The sequence below is a fragment of the Oncorhynchus mykiss genome, chromosome 25 (genome assembly GCF_057628025.1).
Source record: "Oncorhynchus mykiss isolate SJ-2025 chromosome 25, ASM5762802v1, whole genome shotgun sequence".
Taxonomy (NCBI): Eukaryota; Metazoa; Chordata; class Actinopteri; order Salmoniformes; family Salmonidae; genus Oncorhynchus; species Oncorhynchus mykiss.
Genome location: NC_143046.1, coordinates 2,545,460 through 2,554,237, shown reverse-complemented (window position 1 = coordinate 2,554,237; position 8,778 = coordinate 2,545,460).

Here is an 8,778-nt window from a genome sequence, read left to right as displayed (position 1 = left end):
AAAGGGGGCAAATACTTTTTCACGGCGCTGTATGGCTCTCAGAATGGTAGCTGGGAAGTGCTTACTCCACCAACCAACCAACCACAGACAAGCTGGGAGTTTGGTGACATATGTGCGACTCCCCTTTCTCTCTCTCCCCCTCATTCGTTCACCCTTCCTCTCCCTCCTCTTCACCCCCCCCCCCCCCCCCCCCACTTATCCTCCTCCCAGCCTCCTGTTCTTTTGTGTCTTTTCACTTCCTGTTGTTAAGGATGAGGTCACAGGAATAAGGAGGAGATGGGAGTGTGTGTGTGTGTGTGTGTGTCACCTCATTGGCCCCATCTTTAGAAGCAGACGAATGTGAGAAAAAAACCTTCAGTCAAACCACACACAGGACAGAGAGGAGGATCACACCGTTTGGTGTGTCAACACAGTGACAGACAATGTCCAAACCGTTGAAATAGGAAATGGTAGCCTCTTAATGTTGACTTCCTGTGACCAGCTTGGTGCTGTGGACCACCTGGGAAATATTAGACTAATTTACTTCAGTATAATGTATACTACTTTTCATCAGGTTTTATCTCCCGATAAAGTTACAGTGTTTTATGATTGTTGTTGTTGATTATTTGTTGTTCATGGTGCTTCTTTGTTGCTGTCTATGGAAATAAATTAATATTTGGCCATAGACTAGAAAGTGTTAACTCAGTGAGAGTCTCGTTGGTAATGAGCGCCATCAGGACTGTGAAAGAGAATAATGGCTGGCTATTGAATCAGACACTAGTGGAATACTCTGGAATTATTACCTTCACATTGCCAAAACCTCATCATCTCTTAATAAATTCAAAATTAAGACTGGGGGTCAGCCTGATGAACCAAACTACTCAGTAATCTCCTCCATGAAGACTGGGGATCAGCCTGATGAACCAAACTACTTAGTAATCTCCTCCATGAAGACTGGGGGTCAGCCTGATGAACCAAACTACTCAGTAATCTCCTCAACCTGATGGACCAAACTACTCAGTAACCTCCTCCATGAAGACTGGGGGTCAGCCTGATGAACCAAACTACTCAGTAATCTCCTCCATGAAGACTGGAGGTCAGCCTGATGAACCAAACTACTTAGTAATCTCTATGAAGACTGGAGGTCAGCCTGATGAACCAAACTACTCAGTAATCTCCATGAAGACTGGGGGTCAGCCTGATGAACCATGAAGACTGGGGATCAGCCTGATGAACCAAACTACTCAGTAATACACTCCATGAAGACTGGGGGTCAGCCTGATGAACCAAACTACTCAGTAATACCCTCCATGAAGACTGGGGATCAGCCTGATGAACCAAACTACTCAGTAATACCCTCCATGAAGACTGGGGATCAGCCTGATGAACCAAACTACTCAGTAATCTCCTCCATGAAGACTGGTGGTCAGCCTGATGAACCAAACTACTCAGTAATACCCTCCATGAAAACTGGGGATCAGCCTGATGAACCAAACTACTCAGTAATACCCTCCATGAAGACTGGGGATCAGCCTGATGAACCAAACTACTCAGTAATCTCCTCCATGAAGACTGGAGGTCAGCCTGATGAACCAAACTACTCACTACTTAGATTTCACCTCCTTCTTAAAGGCCACATTTAGACTGTTAAACAAGAACACTGTCCATATCAGATTTCTCATATAGTTTATGGCCCAACATATTTATGACGGCTGTGCCTGATGTCCTTTGTGGTGGGCGATCTCATGAATTTATGAATTTGGGTGAGCGGACACCTGGGGCTGATGATTTGTGAGTTGCCCTTCGTGCATGCTCCCATACCCTACAATTCTGTATCTCTTTGTGGCTTACAGCTAGATGAGAAAAGCCACATTCCCGATTGGCAGATGAGTGGCAACACTGATTAGAAGCACCTGCTGCTCATTTGTTGTTCTTTATAAATGCTGTTTTGAATGAAAATATAATAGTGCTTACACACTGAAGGCTGTAAAGCCACAAGGTCTGTGTACGTTAGGAATGCAGGAATGTCCAACAGAGCTGTTACCAGATAATTTAATGTTAATTTCTCTAACATAATGTTACGGTTTTCGTCTGGTGAAGGAGAAGAGGACCAAGGTGCAGCGTGGTAAGGGTTCGTTTTAATAAACAAAATAAAATGAACACTGAAATTACAAAAACAATAAAGAGCGAAAACGAAACAGTTCTGAATACGCACAAAACAGAAAACAATCCCCCACAACCAAAAAGGGGAAAACAGGCTGCCTAAGTATGATTCTCAATCAGAGACAACCAGGCTGCCTAAGTATGATTCTCAATCAGAGACAACCAGGCTGCCTAAGTATGATTCTCAATCAGAGACAACCAGGCTGCCTAAGTATGATTCTCAATCAGAGACAACCAGGCTGCCTAAGTATGATTCTCAATCAGAGACAACCAGGCTGCCTAAGTATGATTCTCAATCAGAGACAACCAGGCTGCCCAAGTATGATTCTCAATCAGAGACAACCAGGCTGCCTAAGTATGATTCTCAATCAGAGACAACCAGGCTGCCTAAGTATGATTCTCAATCAGAGACAACCAGGCTGCCTAAGTATGATTCTCAATCAGAGACAACCAGGCTGCCTAAGTATGATTCTCAATCAGAGACAACCAGGCTGCCTAAGTATGATTCTCAATCAGAGACAACCAGGCTGCCTAAGTATGATTCTCAATCAGAGACAACCAGGCTGCCTAAGTATGATTCTCAGTCAGAGACAACCAGGCTGCCTAAGTATGATTCTCAATCAGAGACAAACATGCTACCTAAGTATGATTCTCAATCAGAGACAACCAGGCTGCCTAAGTATGATTCTCAATCAGAGACAACCAGGCTGCCTAAGTATGATTCTCAGTCAGAGACAACCAGGCTGCCTAAGTATGATTCTCAATCAGAGACAAACATGCTACCTAAGTATGATTCTCAATCAGAGACAACCAGGCTGCCTAAGTATGATTCTCAATCAGAGACAACCAGGCTGCCTAAGTATTATTCTCAATCAGAGACAACCAGGCTGCCTAAGTATAATTCTCAGTCAGAGACAACCAGGCTGCCTAAGTATGATTCTCAGTCAGAGACAAACAGGCTGCCTAAGTATGATTCTCAATCAGAGACAACCAGGCTGCATAAGTATGATTCTCAGTCAGAGACAACCAGGCTGCCTAAGTATAATTCTCAGTCAGAGACAACCAGGCTGCCTAAGTATGATTCTCAGTCAGAGACAAACATGCTACCTAAGTATGATTCTCAATCAGAGACAACCAGGCTGCCTAAGTATGATTCTCAATCAGAGACAACCAGGCTGCCTAAGTATGATTCTCAGTCAGAGACAACCAGGCTGCCTAAGTATGATTCTCAATCAGAGACAAACATGCTACCTAAGTATGATTCTCAATCAGAGACAACCAGGCTGCCTAAGTATGATTCTCAATCAGAGACAACCAGGCTGCCTAAGTATGATTCTCAGTCAGAGACGACGATCGACAGCTGCCTCTGATTGAGAACCCTACCAGGCCAAACACAGAAATACAACATAGAAAAAGAACATTGACTACCCACCCCAACTCACGCCCTGACCAAAGTAACACAAAGACATCAAAAAGGAACTAAGGTCAGAACGTGACACATAAGCTGTTTCCAATGTCGTTTTAGAGAATTTTGCAGTACGTCCAACCGCCCTCACAACCGCAGACAGCGTGTATGTCGTCGTTTGGGCGAGCAGTTTGCTGATGTCAACGTTGTGAACAGAGTGCCCCATGGTGAGGTTATGGTATGGGCAGGCATAAGCTACAGACAACAAACACAATTGCATTTTATCGATGGCAATTTGAATGACAGAGATACCGTGACGAGATCCTGCGGCCCATTGTCGAGCCATTCATCCGCCGCCATCACCTCATGTTTCAGCACGATAATGCATGTTGCAAGCAATCTTTACACAATTCCTGGAAGCTGAAAACTTCCTAGTTCTTCAATGGCCTGCATACTCACCAGACATGTCACTCATTGACACTGTTTGGGATGCACTGGATCAACGTGTGCAACAGCGTGTCCCAGTTTCCGCCAATATCCAGAAACTCCGCTCAGGCATTGAAGAGGAGTGTTGCAACATTCCACAGGCCACAATCAACATCCTGATCAACTCTATGCGAAGGAGTTGTGTTGCACTGCATGAGTCAGATTGTGGTCACAAATGTATCTGGGACCAACAGATGCATATCTGTACTCCCAGTCATGTGAAATCTATAGATTTGAGCCTAATGAATTTATTTCAATTGATTGATTTCCTCATATGAAATGTAACTCAGTAAAATATTAGAAAATTGTTGCGTGTTGCTTTTACATTTTTTCTTCAGTATAGTTGACATCAGTAAAGTTCTGCCATCTCTGATTCTGAAACTCTGCATGGTCAATCCGTTGTTTGGCCATACAGCATTGACTTTCTTTTCTAAACAACACCATTTTTAAAAACTTTGGCAAAAGGTAAAGTCTACAAAACTTAGACCAGTTCGTTACATATTTTAGTTTTGGGAACTAAAAACTATATTTAGATAAAGTGTTTCATTAATGAGAAAATGTGCAGAATGCCAGCAAAAATCCATCTCGTTTCATCTTCTACCACTGCCGGCCTCTGGGCTTCCTCTGTCTACCATATTTGGTAGTGTGTGGAAACTCCAAGCGGATGCTTCACAGTTGTGACTCGTTTCAGGAAACTACGCATATGTCGCACATCACTACTTCACAGGAGAGCCATTTTAACTTTTTTTTTTAAATCAAAATGTGTTTTTTGGCAGAAATGCCTTCGGGGGAAAATGTGAACTTTTCATGTGCCTTATGAACAAACTTGTATGCCATCTGTAAATACAAAATACAATTGTTAAATTACGAGTGTAGTTGATTTAGCAAGGGAAAAAGTAAGCAACCTTCCTGCTAGCCTTTGATTGGCTGAGGTAATGAGTTCTGATTGGTCTACCATGTAGCATGTTTCTTTCTATAATATGAGTTGGTCAGTATGTCTAGGTAATCCTTTCTAACACGGATTTTTTTTTAAGATATCACGTAGTAGAACTGCATCAGAGTTGCTCTCCACTTTCTGGACAACCGAGTTTTGAAATCAGTGGAATTAGAGTATGATATATAAGGAAATTGAGAAAATTCTGACGTTTGATTGCAAATATGCAGACGGCGTCGAAAAGAGAACACACAGAAGGCTGTTGTATAAAACACCTGTCTCCGGATTACATCTTCAAACTAAAGGCAACCATGACAGAGAGGGAGAAGCATTCATCCATATATACGGACTGGTAAGATAGTCTGGCTAGCTATATTTTCAGATATTACACGTTTCTAATTTGGTTAAAATAAAGTGTACTGTTAGCTAGCTAGCTAACGTTACGTGTATGATCTCTGTAGTAATATTATTCGTATCTCAGAGCCATTTGCATTGCTAGTCGGAGCCTAATGTTAGCTAGCTAACATTGAACCTGGTTGGTTAGCTACCTGCAGATTCATGCAGGGTATTAACATTATGAGTTAAGAATTATGGTTAATTGTTTAGCTAGCTAGCCACATGTCGAAACAAAAGACTCCATTATGCAAGTAACCATTTCAATAGAATGTTCATGAAGTTACTGCAACAACTGTCGATAGACGTAGCTGGTGAATTCTCTCTGGCTATCTACTCCGATTTCAGAGCACTCTCATCTCAGTGTCCCAGAGCGCAGGATAACTGACACATTTACGAAAGCTCAACACTATCTATATACTCTCTATACCCAAACTACAAGCCCCCCCCCCCCCCCCCACTATCTATATACTCTCTACACTCAGACTACAAGCCCCCCCCCCCCCACTATCTATATACTCTCTACACCCAGACTACAAGCCCCCCAGTATCTATATACTCTCTACACCCAGACTACAACCCCCACTATCTATATACTCTCTATACCAGACTACAATCCCCTCACTATCTCTATACCCAGACTACAAGCCCTCCAGTATCTATATACTCTCTACACCCAGACTACAAGCCCCCCACTATCTATATACTCTCTACACCCAGACTACAAGCCTCCATTATCTATATACTCTCGACACCCAGACTACAAGCCCTCCAGTATCTATATACTCTCTACACCCAGACTACAAGCCCTCCATTATCTATATACTCTCTATATCCAGACTACAACCCTCCCACTATCTCTATACCCAGACTACAACCCCCCCCCCCACTGTCTCTACACCCAGACTACAAGCCCTCCAGCATCTATATACTCTCTACACCCAGACTACAAGCCCTCCAGTATCTATATACTCTCGACACCCAGACTACAAGCCCTCCAGTATCTATATACTCTCTACACCCAGACTACAAGCCCTCCAGTATCTATATACTCTCGACACCCAGACTACAAGCCCTCCAGTATCTATATACTCTCTATACCCAGACTACAACCCCCCCACTATCTCTATACCCAGACTACAAGCCCTCCATTATCTATATACTCTCTACATCCAGACTACAAGCCCCCCCCCCCCCCCCCCCCCCCCCCCCACTATCTATATATAACGCTCTGAGAGACTCTGGGTTGAGGTCAGTGATGAAGTAGGTCACCACAGACTAGTGTGTATTTCTGGGCCTGGAAATGATTGATCTCCCCTTCTAGGATGGAGACGCTGTCTTTAATAAAGTATGGGGATTCTATTGGGGTAAGGAGGCACGCAGGAGGACATGTTTCTCTGTTGAGATCATTTCCTACAGAATCGCTCTCCCTCTTTGGGGCCAGCAGGCAGAAATGAGATCCTGGAATGTCTGGCATCCAACCTTAAGCACGCACGCACTCTCTCTCTCTCTCTCTCTCTCTCTCTCTCTCTCTCTCTCTCTCTCTCTCTCTCTCTCTCTCTCTCTCCAACAACCTCTCTGTTGCTAGTCCAACGCTCTAACCACTAAAAGCCTACCGTGTGTGTGTTTATCAACAAACAGGGACCATTAATTTCACATTAAGGTCAATTGAGTGTTTTATCAAACATTAGGAATGTAAAATCCCATTTTCAGTAAATGTTTAAATGAAATAGAAAAGTTTTAATAACATTCACTAAAATGTTGTGCACAACATCTGTAACAACAGAACATTCCATCTGTAGCAGAACATTCCATCTGTAACAGAACGTTCCATCTGTAACAACAGAACGTTCCATCTGTAACAGAACATTCCATCTGTAACAGAACATTCCATCTGTAACAGAACATTCCATCTGTAACAACAGAACATTCCATCTGTAACAGAACGTTCCATCTGTAACAACAGAACGTTCCATCTGTAACAGAACATTCCATCTGTAACAGAACGTTCCATCTGTAACAGAACATTCCATCTGTAACAACAGAACATTCCATCTGTAACAGAACGTTCCATCTGTAACAACAGAATATTCCATCTGTAACAGAATGTTCCATCTGTAACAACAGAACATTCCATCTGTAACAACAGAACATTCCATCTGTAACAGAACGTTCCATCTGTAACAACAGCACATCCCATCTGTAACAGCAGAACAGTCCATCTGTAACAACAGAACATTCCATCTGTAACAGCAGAACAGTCCATCTGTAACAACAGAACATTCCATCTGTAACAGAACGTTCCATCTGTAACAACAGAACATTCCATCTGTAACAGAACGTTCCATCTGTAACAACAGAATATTCCATCTGTAACAGAACGTTCCATCTGTAACAACAGAACATTCCATCTGTAACAACAGAACATTCCATCTGTAACAGAACGTTCCATCTGTAACAACAGCACATCCCATCTGTAACAGCAGAACAGTCCATCTGTAACAACAGAACATTCCATCTGTAACAGCAGAACAGTCCATCTGTAACAACAGAACATTCCATCTGTAACAGAACGTTCCATCTGTAACAACAGAACATTCCATCTGTAACAGAACGTTCCATCTGTAACAACAGAACATTCCATCTGTAACAGAACGTTCCATCTGTAACAGCAGAACATTCCATCTGTAACAGCAGAACATTCCATCTGTAACAGCAGAACATTCCATCTGTAACAACAGAACATTCCATCTGTAACAACAGAACATTCCATCTGTAACAACAGAACATTCCATCTGTAACAACAGAACATTCCCAGAAAAGTTGTATATTAGGTTTCCAGGTAATAACACAAAGAACCAGTAATGTCCTCCCAGCAAATCAAAATTGGTTCTGTGAAAGTTACCAAATATTTTTTTAGGTTGCGGCAAATTATGAAGCGGATGCTAAATTACAGGACTGTTTCACTAGCACAGACTGGAATATGTTATCTAGTTATATTCAGTTTCCCTAGTTATATTCAGTTTCCTCTAGTTATATTCAGTTTCCTCTAGTTATATTCAGTTTCCTCTAGTTATATTCAGTTTCTCTAGTTATATTCAGTTTCCTCTAGTTATATTCAGTTTCTCTAGTTATATTCAGTTTCCTCTAGTTATATTCAGTTTCTCTAGTTATATTCAGTTTCCTCTAGTTATATTCAGTTTCTCTAGTTATATTCAGTTTCCTCTAGTTATATTCAGTTTCTCTAGTTATATTCAGTTTCTCTAGTTATATTCAGTTTCCTCTAGTTATATTCAGTTTCCTCTAGTTATATTCAGTTTCTCTAGTTATATTCAGTTTCCTCTAGTTATATTCAGTTTCCTCTAGTTATATTCAGTTTCTCTAGTTATATTCAGTTTCTCTAGTTATATTCAGTTTC